This window comes from Arachis stenosperma, chromosome 3 (genome assembly GCF_014773155.1).
Source record: "Arachis stenosperma cultivar V10309 chromosome 3, arast.V10309.gnm1.PFL2, whole genome shotgun sequence".
Classification (NCBI taxonomy): domain Eukaryota; kingdom Viridiplantae; phylum Streptophyta; class Magnoliopsida; order Fabales; family Fabaceae; genus Arachis; species Arachis stenosperma.
The window spans coordinates 74,075,923-74,090,273 of NC_080379.1; the positions used below are offsets into that span (position 1 = coordinate 74,075,923).

General features: G+C 37.8%; 1 long non-coding RNA gene across 1 annotated transcript; it reads right to left on the bottom strand.

Moving 5' to 3' along the window:
* Positions 1-9,789: 9,789 nt before the first annotated feature.
* On the bottom strand, positions 9,790-13,735 carry LOC130967623 (uncharacterized). Its single transcript, XR_009081400.1, has 4 exons — positions 13,402-13,735; positions 13,233-13,300; positions 12,967-13,127; positions 9,790-10,079 (listed from the first exon to the last, which is right to left on the bottom strand). It is a non-coding gene; the product is annotated as an uncharacterized LOC130967623 (long non-coding RNA).
* Positions 13,736-14,351: the final 616 nt, after the last annotated feature.

Below are 14,351 nucleotides of genomic sequence, written 5' to 3' on the forward strand. Positions count from 1 at the left end.
TCAAGGCACCAACCAAGTTGCCAACGCCAATCAAGGCACCAACCAAGTTGCCAACGCCAAGTCTTGGTACCAACCAAGTTGCCAACGCCAAGTCTTGGTGCCAACCACGTTGCCAACGCCAGGAAGCAAGCATGGAGCAAGGGGGCAGGGGCTGGCACGTTGCCAACGTGCTGAGAAGAAGGAGTGTTTGCCAAAAACGCTGGCAACCCTGGCAGCCGGACCTTACTCTCTTCCATGGAGTATATCTTGAGTTCTAGAGCTTCAAATGATGCACTTCCAACGGCATTTGAAAGTAGACATCCAGAGCTTTCCAACCATATATCATAGTATGGGTTTGACATTAGTTTGAAGCTTCAAAAATTGGCTTCATTTGGAGCCTCAGAAAGGAGCACGTTGCCAACGTGGAATCTAAGTTGGCAACGCCCTTGCTAAAATTTGGCTCCCTGGGAGGCATAACCCACGTTGCCAACTTGAGAATGTGAAGGCGTGTTTGTCAAAAACGCCGGCAACCTTGGCAGCCTGACCCTGTCTCCTTCAAACAAAAATAACTTGAGCTACAGAGATCCAAATTGAGTGCTTCCAGTTGCGTTGGAAAGCTGAAATTCAGAGCTTTCCAACCATATACAATAGTCTATAGTGGAGCATGAAATGAAAGCTCGAATCAGAGTCATCTTTAGGCCCCAAAAATAAGGAAATGAGGTTGAAATTCAAGGCAGCATGAATGAGCCAAGAGAGGAGGGTCGAACACGTTGCCAGGGCCAAAATGAACTGGCGTGTTCCTTGGCAACTCCAGCAACAACGCCCAGGCCAAGAAATTTGGGCTAGGGGCGTTGTTGAGCACGTTATTGGTGGCGTGTTTGACAAAAACGCCCAACCAGGGCAGCCTGACCTTGCCCTCTTCAATGGAGCATAACTTGAGCTAGGAAAGTCCAAATGAAGTGATTTCAGTGGCATTGGAAAGTAGACATCAAGAGCTTTCCAATGATATATAGTTCATATTTAGGCAAAGGATTGACACTCAATTCTGGGCAACATTAAGCATGAAAGTAAAGTCAAGAAGAAGAAAAGCAAGTTGTTAGCAACAACTTGGGCTAGTAACGCCCAAGCACCAAGCTACCAGCCCAGGAAGTGTATTGGCACGTTGCCAACGTCCTTTGAACTGGCGTGTTTGCCAGTAACGCCAGGCCATTGGGCCAGAAGCAATGTGAATGAGCTCTTCTTCCTCTGTTTGACAAGAATTCCTTCATGAAGCTAATCCAAATCAAGCAAGCAAAGCCCATAAATCTCAACAAATCAAGGCCACAAGAATCATCTAGAATAGTTAATTTTCATTTTGTTTGTAATTTTCTTTTAATTTCATTTCAATTTGTAATTTAGAAAAGCCTATATAAAGGCCATAGTCTCATAGCATTAGGAGGTGGGATTTGAGGGGGATTTGAGGGGGGACGGAGGAGACCAATTTGAAATTCTGTGAATTGGCACACTCCATTGAGAGTGGGTCTTCGGACCTCTCCCCTTCATACACTCTTCTTAACTTCCCCTTCTCTTCTTCCTTAGTAGTAGTGTAGTTTAATTTGTAGTTTTCATCTATGAATTTTTGAATTCTCAATTTCAGTTTTGAGTTTTTAAGCATTTCCTTTTTATTCTTCATCTTTCTTTACACTTAGTTTAATTTTGGTTTATGGCAATTGTTGTTGAAATTGGAGCAATGACTCACTAAACCCCACTTTCATTAGGGGGAAGAGCTCTGCTTGTTGGAATGAATTGGTGAACTCATCTTCTCCTCCTCAATTCTAGTGGTTGATCTAAAGAGGAAACTCTTGATCTTCAAAGATTCAACCACCATCGAGAGAGGGGTTAATCTATATGAACTATGTGGTGAATTTGAGGAATGAGCCACATAATTCAGTTTAGAGTTCATCCTTTCATGATTCTTTGATCAATATACCTTGGTTAGTATGAGATGTAACTCTCCTTGGGTGAGATTATGGGAATTGTGTGGCTGGATTAGATTTGAGCTTCATCTCTTCTCATGAACAATTAGATCACGAGAGTGGCAATTGGCTATGTTGAGAGAGATTGAGTCACCAAGAGATTGGGATTCAATCACCCACTTGCCATGGATCTATACCCATGATTGATTTGACTAACATTAATTCATGAAAACTTGCATCTGATCCCTAATGATCCTCTCTATCATTAATTCTCATTTCTTTTTTCTTAGTGTTTGAAAACCCATTACCCAATCCCCTTCTACTTCTTGCAATTTATTATTCTTGTCATTTACATTCTGTTTCTTTATTTCTTACTCTTTTGCTCTTTAGAATTCAGCACTCTATTTCTTGCAATTTACTTTTGATGTCATTTAAGTTTCTTGCAATTTAAGTTTCCGTTATTTACTTTCACTTTATTTCTATCCTCTAGTTCTTTACATTCTGTGTCATTTAAATTCTTGCAATTATGTTCAAAAAATCAAAATGCTCATGAAATCAAAACTATGTTTGCTTGACTAAATCTACCATTTAACTAAAGTTGCTTAATCTACCAATCTCCGTGGGATCGACCTCACTCTTTGTGAGTTTTATTACTTGATACGACCCGGTATACTTGCCGGTTATACGTGAAATCTAATTTTTACGTATCAAGTTTTTGGCGCCGTTGCCGGGGATTGGAAAAGATTGACAATGATTAAGTGAATGGTAGTTTAGATTAAGCATTTTTTTTTCTTTGTACAGTTCTTTTAATTTTTTGTTTTCTTTTTGGACATTAAGGTGCTTGTGTTATTGCCTCACTAAGAAATTCTCATCTGAGACATGTATTTCAATTGCTTTGTGATTGTGTTCTACAAAACTTAAATGGAGTTTATCTCATCTTTTGATCAAACAAACTTTCTGGGATATCATCCACCACCACCAATCTCTAATGGTGGCTGGAAATATCACCAAGAAAATACAAATTCTGAGCACTCCAATTCATGGATACTTGCTTCAGAGACACAAGATGAGCAAGAAAATCATATGGGATATTTCTCACCACCACAAAATGATTCAAGTCATTATTCTAATGGTGGCTGGGAGTATCGCCAAGAACTTGCAAATTATGAGCACTCCAATCCATGGAGATTTGCTCCAGAGCAACAAATTGATCAAGCTAATCACATGAGATGTTGTTCAGAACCACAAATTGATTTATGTCATTACCCTCATGGTGCTTGGGCATATCAACAAGAGTGTGAACAATCAAGTGAAATGAATTTCCTCCCAAAGCCACAAAGTGAACCATGCTGTTATGACATTGACACAAACTATGGCTGGGAAGGGAATTTTAATTCTCCAAATGCTATTCATCAAGAGACATCATCTCTTGATTATGCTTTCAACAAATTCATGCAAGATCCCTCCCAAGGACCACAAGATTGTCCATACTATGATGATTTCAACAATTCTTCAAGTTGTACCTGGGAGGAGCAAAACCAGAAAGCATTTGAGAGCCCATATTCCACTTATCAAGAGCCATCACCTCTTAATTGTCCAACCTCACCTCCAAATTTTTCATATCAAAATTCTTCACCATTTGAGTTTGCCTCAACACAAAATTCCTTCCAAAATTCATACAATTCAATTCATCATCCACAAAATTCATTCCACCAACCACAAAACTTATTCCACAATTCACAAGATTCATTTTATACCACTCAAAACAACCTCACCACAACACATCCATATCCACAAAACTTCTCTCAACCTTCACCTCTTAAGATAGTAGCTGAGGACCTCCTTCAAACGTCCAGAGAACTCTTGGAAAGACAAGAACAATATTGGGAGGAACGAGAGAGCCTTTTTGAGAAAATAGATGGGCACTTAGAGCAAATAAAGAAACATTTAGGATTGCCAAGCATTGAGAATGAAGACCAATTTGTGAGTGAGGAAGTGGAAAAAGAAGAACAAAAGGTCCATTTGTCAAGTGAAATTGCAATAAAGGATGAGTTGGTGGAGGTATATGAGCACAGAATTCCAAGTCCACAGAGGGTAGTTGAAGTAACAATGGAACATGAAAACTCACAACTCTCTCAAACTTTCTTGAAACAAAAAGGCTCAACAATTGAATCCATGATTGAAAGATATGAAGAGGAGATGAAGAAATCTTGGGAAGATCAACAAACCTCCTCCATGGAAGAGCTATTAAAGCAAATGTTGAGTGTAAAAGAGGAAGTGGAAGAGCAAGAACGTGAGAAAGACACTCAAGAGAAATCACACTCAACTGAAACAGAGAAGTGCAAAAAGGAAGGGCTCATAGAACCACCAATTCAAGAGGCTTTTGATGAAAAGAAGACTCCAACAATCACACAACCACCAAGACTTGGATTCAAGGAAGTGAAGGCAATTAACAAAAGCACCAAGAAGAGGATTGTGACCAAACTACCAAGGACAATATTCATGAAGAAAAAGGGGTCAACCACAAGCAATCCTCCCCTTGATCCAGCAAGCAAGCTCAATCAAGCCATTAACAAAAGAAAGCTTGTTGAGGAGAGGCCAAGACAGGGGACACTAGCTGAATCTTCTTCCCCTTTAAGGTCATTCCTATTAACAAACTGGAAGAAGAGGAAGAAAGTGAACAACATGTCAACCATAGGTATAATTTCTCTTCTCTGTTTTGTTTTCGTTCTTTGTTTTATTTAAATTCAATAAATTGGCATATGGTTACATTTTAAGTTTGGTGTTGCCTTGCAACAAATTGTTTCAATCTTCTTGGATGATTGCATCAAATCAAAAATGAAAGTGACATACCAAGATTCTAAGTTTGGTGTGCCATTTATTTTCTATGCAGTTTATTCAAGCAACACTACTTGTCTGCATAATCATAATGCCTCTGCAGTTTTAGTTTTCTCTTTTGATTTGACACTTTTGCATTCTACTTGCTTTAGTTATTTTTCTATCTTTAAATGCTTTCATTTAGTTTGCTTATTAACTGTTTTTGTTAATACATTACCAAGAGATCCTTATTCATGACAGATTCTTAGCTTGGTGATTGTATTTAACATACAACAGTTTCATTTGCTTAGTTTTAATTCAAATAAATTGACATATGATTGCATTCTAAGTTTGGTGTTGCTATGCAACAAAATTTGTTTCCAATCTTTACTGGATACTTGCATTAATTCCAAGTGAAAGTGTCACACTAAGTTTGGTGTGCCACTTATCTTTTATGCATCTTTTATGCAATGTATTGTGCTCACCTTCTTAAGTTTGCAATCAAAATGTCTATGTCTCCTGTGCCTTAATTGTTATCCTTAATTTTGCTTACTTGAAACACATGTGCTACTAATGTTTCATTGTGTAAGACATTCATGATCTATCTTAGCCCCATAGCCACGGTTCTAATTGTTGCTTGAGGACAAGCAATCATTCTAAGTTTGGTGTGGGAAGTGAAAGAAAAGGAGGAAAAGGACAACAATAGAGAAGATAAATTACAAGGTTGTAAAGTTCTTTTTCCTCTCATTTGTTTCCAGCACTTTAAATTGCATGATTGTCTTATTACCTTCTTTATATACATGTGTGGTATGAATAAGCATAGCTTGAATTTTGATTTGCAATATGTTGCTGTGGCATTATGACTACCTACTTGAGTTTTGTGAATACAAAAGCAAAAAAAAAGCATCATGATCATAAACAAACAAGGAATTAAAGAAGAACTAAGCATGTGCATACAAGTATTGGAAGGCTAGTATGTTTGATTGTTGCTCAAGTACATTAGATTTTATTTAATTGAAGTTTTCATCTAGGACATTTTGTGAAATCTTTTGAAAATCATGAAAACCTTGAAGAAGCAAATGCAATTAAGGCAAGAAAAGAAAAAGGGAAAGAATGAGAAAGCTGAAGGCTCTGAGTACCAATGACAATTTCATTGTTATGTACTTGTGGTGTTTATGTATCAAGTAAAATGCTTGAAAACAAAACACTTAGAAGTCAAGGCTAGGCTCAAGTGCAAAAGCACTCCCTCAAAGCTCAAGGCTCTGAGCATCAATGATTAGAGAGTCAAGAAAAGAAATAAATGAGCTTAATGAAGTCCTCTAATTAAATGCTTGTGGTGCTTATGTATCAAGTGGTAAGACTTGAAAACAAAGCATTTAGAGTCGTAGTTTTGTTATCAACTCATGGGGCAAAGCACCCAAAAGGAAAAGCTAATAAGAAAATCAAAAGCTTGTTTCAAGGAAGAAATATAAGAAAAGATTTCATAAATTGAGCTAGATAGAAGCATCAATCATTTACATTTCTTTTGTGATTGTAGCATACATACAAAACTAGCTTGCCATGAACATTAACTTGCTATTCTTCTAACCTTGGATTGTTAATCTCTATTGCATGATTCTTTTCTTGCTTGAGGACAAGCAAGGTTTAAGTTTGGTGTTGTGATGCCAGGGCATCCTTGCTAGTTTTACTAGCCATTTTTGTATGCTTTAGGTTGGTTTCATGCATTTTCTTAGGCAATAAGCAAGTATTTGGATGAGAATTGTATGCATGCCTTGATTCAATCAAACATTGTTAAATATGTGCATTTTCATGAGATTTATGCAAGAATTGTTTGATGTTATGAATGATGCAAAATCTTGTGATTTAGCAAGGCTTTGATGCATGTGTTTGGTTGATGATAGGTGAAGCAAAGAGCCCTGGAGCAAGAAGGAAGTCACCAAGGGCGTTTCCAACTCTAGAAAGGCGTTGCTAACGCCAATGTGCGCATCATACAAGCAAGCTAGGCAAACTTGGGAATGAAGAGCACGTTGCTAACTTGGGCTACCACTGGCGTGTTTGATGATAACGCTAGCAGCCCTGGAGAGTGATCCTAGAGGAGTTTGCACGTTGCCAACTTGCACTTCTACTTGAGTGCTTGGCAATAACGTCAAGAGGCAAGTAACTTTGGCACCAAAGGGGAGCTCGAGCACGTTGTTGAGCTAGAAACCATGGGCGTGTTCTAAGGCAACGCCAGGAATGGTTGCTTGGCTAGGCACCAAGTCTTGGGTGCCAACCAAGTTGCCAACGCCAATCAAGGCACCAACCAAGTTGCCAACGCCAATCAAGGCACCAACCAAGTTGCCAACGCCAAGTCTTGGTACCAACCAAGTTGCCAACGCCAAGTCTTGGTGCCAACCACGTTGCCAACGCCAGGAAGCAACTTTGGAGCAAGGGGGCAGGGGCTGGCACGTTGCCAACGTGCTGAGAAGAAGGAGTGTTTGCCAAAAACGCTGGCAACCCTGGCAGCCGGACCTTACTCTCTTCCATGGAGTATATCTTGAGTTCTAGAGCTTCAAATGATGCACTTCCAACGGCATTTGAAAGTAGACATCCAGAGCTTTCCAACCATATATCATAGTATGGGTTTGACATTAGTTTGAAGCTTCAAAAACTGGCTTCATTTGGAGCCTCAGAAAGGAGCACGTTGCCAACGTGGAATCTAAGTTGGCAACGCCCTTGCTAAAATTTGGCTCCCTGGGAGGCATAACCCACGTTGCCAACTTGAGAATGTGAAGGCGTGTTTGTCAAAAACGCCGACAACCTTGGCAGCCTGACCCTGTCTCCTTCAAACAAGAATAACTTGAGCTACAGAGATCCAAATTGAGTGCTTCCAGTTGCGTTGGAAAGCTGACATTCAGAGCTTTCCAACCATATATAATAGTCTATAGTGGAGCATGAAATGGAAGCTCGAATCAGAGTCATCTTTAGGCCCCAAAAACAAGGAAATGAGGTTGAAATTCAAGGCAGCATGAATGAGCCAAGAGAGGAGGGTCGAACACGTTGCCAGGGCCAAAATGAACTGGCGTGTTCCTTGGCAACTCCAGCAACAACGCCCAGGCCAAGAAATTTGGGCTAGGGGCGTTGTTGAGCACGTTATTGGTGGCGTGTTTGACAAAAACGCCCAACCAGGGCAGCCTGACCTTGCCCTCTTCAATGGAGCATAACTTGAGCTAGGAAAGTCCAAATGAAGTGATTTCAGTGGCATTGGAAAGTAGACATCAAGAGCTTTTCAATGATATATCATAGTTCATATTTAGGCAAAGGATTGACACTCAAATTCTGGGCAACATTAAGCATGAAAGTAAAGTCAAGAAGAAGAAAAGCAAGTTGTTAGCAACAACTTGGGCTAGTAACGCCCAAGCACCAAGCTACCAGCCCAGGAAGTGTATTGGCACGTTGCCAACGTCCTTTGAACTGGCGTGTTTGCCAGTAACGCCAGGCCATTGGGCCAGAAGCAATGTGAATGAGCTCTTCTTCCTCTGTTTGACAAGAATTCCTTCATGAAGCTAATCCAAATCAAGCAAGCAAAGCCCATAAATCTCAACAAATCAAGGCCACAAGAATCATCTAGAATAGTTAATTTTCATTTTGTTTGTAATTTTCTTTTAATTTCATTTCAATTTGTAATTTAGAAAAGCCTATATAAAAGGCCATAGTCTCATAGCATTAGGAGGTGGGATTTGAGGGGGATTTGAGGGGGGACGGAGGAGACCAATTTGAAATTCTGTGAATTGGCACACTCCATTGAGAGTGGGTCTTCGGACCCCTCCCCTTCATACACTCTTCTTAACTTCCCCTTCTCTTCTTCCTTAGTAGTAGTGTAGTTTAATTTGTAGTTTTCATCTATGAATTTTTGAATTCTCAATTTCAGTTTTGAGTTTTTAAGCATTTCCTTTTTATTCTTCATCTTTCTTTACACTTAGTTTAATTTTGGTTTATGGCAATTGTTGTTGAAATTGGAGCAATGACTCACTAAACCCCACTTTCATTAGGAGGAAGAGCTCTGCTTGTTGGAATGAATTGGTGAACTCGTCTTCTCCTCCTCAATTCTAGTGGTTGATCTAAAGAGGGAACTCTTGATCTTCAAAGATTCAACCACCATCGAGAGAGGGGTTAATCTATATGAACTATGTGGTGAATTTGAGGAATGAGCCACATAATTCAGTTTAGAGTTCATCCTTTCATGATTTCTTTGATCAATATACCTTGGTTAGTATGTGAGATGTAACTCTCCTTGGGTGAGATTATGGGAATTGTGTGGCTGGATTAGATTTGAGCTTCATCTCTTCTCATGAACAATTAGATCACGAGAGTGGCAATTGGCTATGTTGAGAGAGATTGAGTCACCAAGAGATTGGGATTCAATCACCCACTTGCCATGGATCTATACCCATGATTGAGAAGGATTTGACTAACATTAATTCATGATAACTTGCATCTCTGATCCCTAATGATCCTCTCTATCATTAATTCTCATTTCTTTTGTTCTTAGTGTTTGAAAACCCATTACCCAATCCCCTTCTACATTCTTGCAATTTATTATTCTTGTCATTTACATTCTGTTTCTTTATTTCTTACTCTTTTGCTCTTTAGAATTCAGCACTCTATTTCTTGCAATTTACTTTTGATGTCATTTAAGTTTCTTGCAATTTAAGTTTCCGTTATTTACTTTCACTTTATTTCTATCCTCTAGTTCTTTACATTCTGTGTCATTTAAATTCTTGCAATTATGTTCAAAAAATCAAAATGCTCATGAAATCAAAACTATGTTTGCTTGACTAAATCTACCATTTAACTAAAGTTGCTTAATCTACCAATCTCCGTGGGATCGACCTCACTCTTTGTGAGTTTTATTACTTGATACGACCCGGTATACTTGCCGGTTATACGTGAAATCTAATTTTTACGTATCAAATACCTTGCTTAAGTCAGGGTATTTCTACTAGAAAGAACGTTACGTGACCTTTTCTAATATTAACTACTTAATTACTGAGCCTTTATATCGAGTTCGCATTTTAGTTTTAAGAAAATTCCGGAAAATTTTGTTTTTATTCATTAAAGACATGTATCAAGGATAAACATTGCAAATAATAATAACAATCACAGAGGTATTATTATTAGTAATTCTTATACATAGGAAGTCATATAAACCCAAATACAATACCTACCCCTCTGATAAAATAAAACTTCAAAGGACAAGAGCGAGGGGACTCTATGAAAGCAATTAAAACCATAAAGAAAACCTACTAATCGCTCGCAGCTTCAAATTGCGTCTTCAAACCTGTGTCACTGAAAGGGTGGAAAATTTGGGGTGAGAACCAAACCACATGTTCTCAGTAGAGGTCGAGAATGCCGTGAAAGTAAAGAATAAAGCGCAAATAGTTAATTTCATTCAGATACATCTAAAAGAAAATTAACCTTCTTTAAAAGTATTAGTTAATTATTCAAAATGCCAGACCCATATTTTCTTTATAAAACTCTTAAAAGTTTCCTAGACTGTATGAATGACCAACCTGTTCCAAGCATAGGTTCATTAAGTCTATGCTGAACCAGTTTGATTTTTCATACTTTACTAGACCTTAACATAAAAGAAGTTACCTACGCAGTATAAATGATCATCCTGCTCCAAGCATAGGTTCATTAAGTCTATGCTGAACCAGTCAGATACTTTATACAAAACTAGACCTCAAGCATACCAGTCACGGCCTCAGGCCCAAACAGCTCAATCAACATCCAATCACTACATTCCAAGCAATCAGTTACAAACACAGGTAATGGGGTTCAAACACAATCAAGAGCATTTATATCAAGTATAGCAATTAGCAGTTACACAGGATTATTCATTTAGGCAAGCCAATTACAATATCCACACCCAAACAATGTCACATAGATGCATATGATGAATGTCTAGTCCTAGTGCAGGCCATGAGCTCATGTGTCGGTTGGCTGCCCGCAATCCCGACATTTATCCGGTCACGAGTAATCCCGATTTTCCGAATACGATTTTCCGTTCCTAAATAAATGCGCATATGATAATAGCCGCTCATTTGAGACAGCCTCTGCTTACTGCAGGAAAATATATATATACTCTGCTCTGCTCTGGGGAAGCGGAAAATGGCTGTAGGTAACTTAGTTTCCCTACAGAAACTCTGGGTTGCATTAAGCAACTAGTATATATTAAATATAGCTCTAGGTTGCATCAAGCAACTAATATATATATATAGCTCTGGGTTGCATCAAGCAACTAAAATATAGATATAAATATCTCTTTATTATATTACTCTTCTCTTTATTTCTCTTTACTTTGTTCTGGTTTCTCTTTTCTCTGTTCTGGTTTCTCTTTTCTCTATATCTCTTTACTTTCTCTGAATACTCAACGATCTCATATACCAAATAATCTCTTCTTAAAAGAATCATTGAAGTTTCTATCATTAAATAAGCCTTAAATATTTATTTTGATTAAGTCCTTATACTTTTATAAAAATTCGGACATAATCTCCTCTGAAAATAGGACTTAACCACCCTTACGGGTTCAAACCAAACAATTCACTTTACTCTTTTCAACCTTTCCAGCATCACATCAACTCAGAATCAAGCAAAATTCCACATTGAATCAGCCATATAGCACTAAGGTTCATCTTTAGTTTTATAAGCTCATAACTGTCACTAGGACATCCTCAACACTCTATCTTCTTTTCTGTTTTTAATATAGCAAATAAACTCGGAATTGTGCAAACTTTATGTCCAGGCGTTCGTCTTGAAATAAGCTTTCTAACAAACCAAAGATCATAATTTTCTGGTTTCTCTAGCCTTAGGAATAAAGGAAAAACCGAGACTGCTCTGCAGTGCGTAAAACCAGAAAAACAGCAGCAGCATGTGACATTCAAAATTCAATTTAAAATCCACGTTAAATCCAATGACTTTGAAAATTAATACAGTACGACTTCACTCATCCAAGTTTCTTTTCCAATTGGTTTCAGGTCAATATCATTTTTAATGAAGAAGCTATATAACCTGGAAGTTGACTAATTTGCTGCAGAATTCTGCTTTAAAAGTTAATGAACTTATCTTCCTCCAAGTCCCATAACTTACTCATTAAAACATGGATAGCCCTGAAATTTAAGTCACATATGCTAAACATACTTAATTTTCACCTCCAATTGGTTGCATCTCAATATCTATCCAGGATCAAAAATTATAAATTCTCAAAGTTACTGATTTAAGAAAACAGAATCTGGTTTTTTCTGCATAATGCATCATCTTTCAAAAATGCATATCTTTAAAACTATAAGTCCAATTGTTCTGAAATTTTACGGCATTAAAATAATAGTACTAAAGTTTCATTTAAAATTAGTTTCGCTTCAAAATTCAATTCAGAACATTCACAGCAGAGCCAACAAGTTACTGCTGTTCCAAAAATTCTGCAGTAAAAATCAGAACCCGCAACCATTACTCAAAAATTCACCATAAATCTTATATTTAATGAAAAGGTCTCAAACTCTCCAATTCAGTCCCAATTATTCCCAAATTTAACCAGGACTTGGTTCCACGCAATTCCGTTCATCACAGAATTAGTTACAGTCTTTCAAAGTTACAGTCTTCACTTAAAGGTAATGCAGAAATTCAGATTTTAAAGCTTAACTTTGAAAAATCATAACTAAATCTTCAGTTAATACGAAACCTTCAAATTTAAATCCTAACAACTACACTTATTGAAGTTTACTCAGATTTTACTCTCATACCACTTCGATCACTAGCAAATTACTAGGCCGTCATCAAAGTAACCTTTCTATTTTGAAAACCAGATTCTTAATAATAGTTCAGTCTTTTAGGCCCTAATTCTTCAACAATTCTCAATCCAGTATCAAATATATCAAATGATTATCTTAGTCTCAACCGTTTATACATAATCAGTCGAAACCACAATCCTCTACTAATCTCAAGTCACTTTCATAGCCATAGCAATATACCAAACAACCATTTCAACAACCAACAATCAATAATTCAATCATCTACCATACCTAATTACAATCAATTCTATCACAGCACCAAGCACAATTGCAATCACAATCCAACATTCATATAATCAATTAATTACTCAGCTATTAATACTATTTGCAGTTATTCAGTAAACCTTGTTGGCATTCCTAAATTAAAATCATTTTAAACCCCCTACCTCGATGTCGCAATTGCAGAATTTAACGCAATAGTTCCTTTTATTCCTAATTTGTGGCAGCAACCGCAACAGTGACGCCGATGACCCTCTGCAGCAGCGATGTCATCAACAATCGCGATAACAGTGGCTAGATGGAAACAAAAACATTTTTGGGATTTTTCCTATAACAATGAAGCGGCAAGCAGAGATAACAATAATCAAAATAGGTTGTGAGTGATACAGACTCAGATACAAGGATGAAGGAGGCTATGGTAACCAAGCAATACCAGGGCAGGGCTGAAATAGTTCATAGCAGCAACGATTCTTTCGGAAAATCGATCGTCACAGTCCACAGCTGCAGCAGCTTAATCAGTAATTAAAGAAAACAAGGAAACGAAGCCATAGCAGTAGAATTACGGTGACTACAACAACAGGGAAGATAGCTTCCTCCTCTACCTCAGCTCGTGATTCCGGCGGCGGCGGCGGCGGCGGAGCATCCTTCAACGACGCTGGCTAAGAGAACACCCACCACCACACGTTCTTCTCCTCCTCCGGTTGTTCACGATTCTCCCCCTCCTTAACCTAATCGACGACGCAGCTTCGGAGATGATAGTGGCGGTCTCCATGGTGACGGTTGCTGCGAGCTCGACGGCAGCTGAACCAGCAGCAGAGGCAACGCATGGTAGCGACAACGATTAGTGAGTGAACGTCTCCTTCGATCTCTCTCTCTCTTCGCGGTTTTGCTTCTCTTCTTCTCTGGCTCTGACGACAGCAACGGCAACCGGCACAAGGAGCGGCACAGCGCGGCAATCCTCCTTCCTCTCTTCCTACTCTGTTCCGTCACTCTCTCTCCCTGTTCTCCGTTTTTCCCCTGCCTTCCCTCTTTCCCCTTCCTTTCTTTTTCCTTTCTGTTTTCCCCCTCGAGCTCCCCGTTCCCTTTCTTTCCCTTTCTGATTGTAGATTTAGGGATTTAGTATATGAAATAGGAATTTGTGGTATTAAGATTAAAATTAAGATTTTATAAAAGAATATGGATAGATATGAATAGATATTTTGATAAAATTGGAAGGAAGAGTACTTTTAAAATCAATATACTCTCTTAAAATATTTAAGAACATCATTTATCAACATATTGCTAAGTGGAATTAATTATTTCTAATTTAAATTATAAAATAAGCATATTAATCACATTTTTATAAAATATAGTTTAAACTTAATACTAATTATTCAAATTAAATGATATAACTTTTTATTATTTTTCTATCACCGAAACTTTAATTTCAATTTACAAAATGTCTATTTATGATAAAATTACTTAAATTAAATATATAATACTTCCATTACTAAATTTTATTTCCAAAGCATATGAAGTAACCAATTATAAAAATTACATAAGAATATTAATT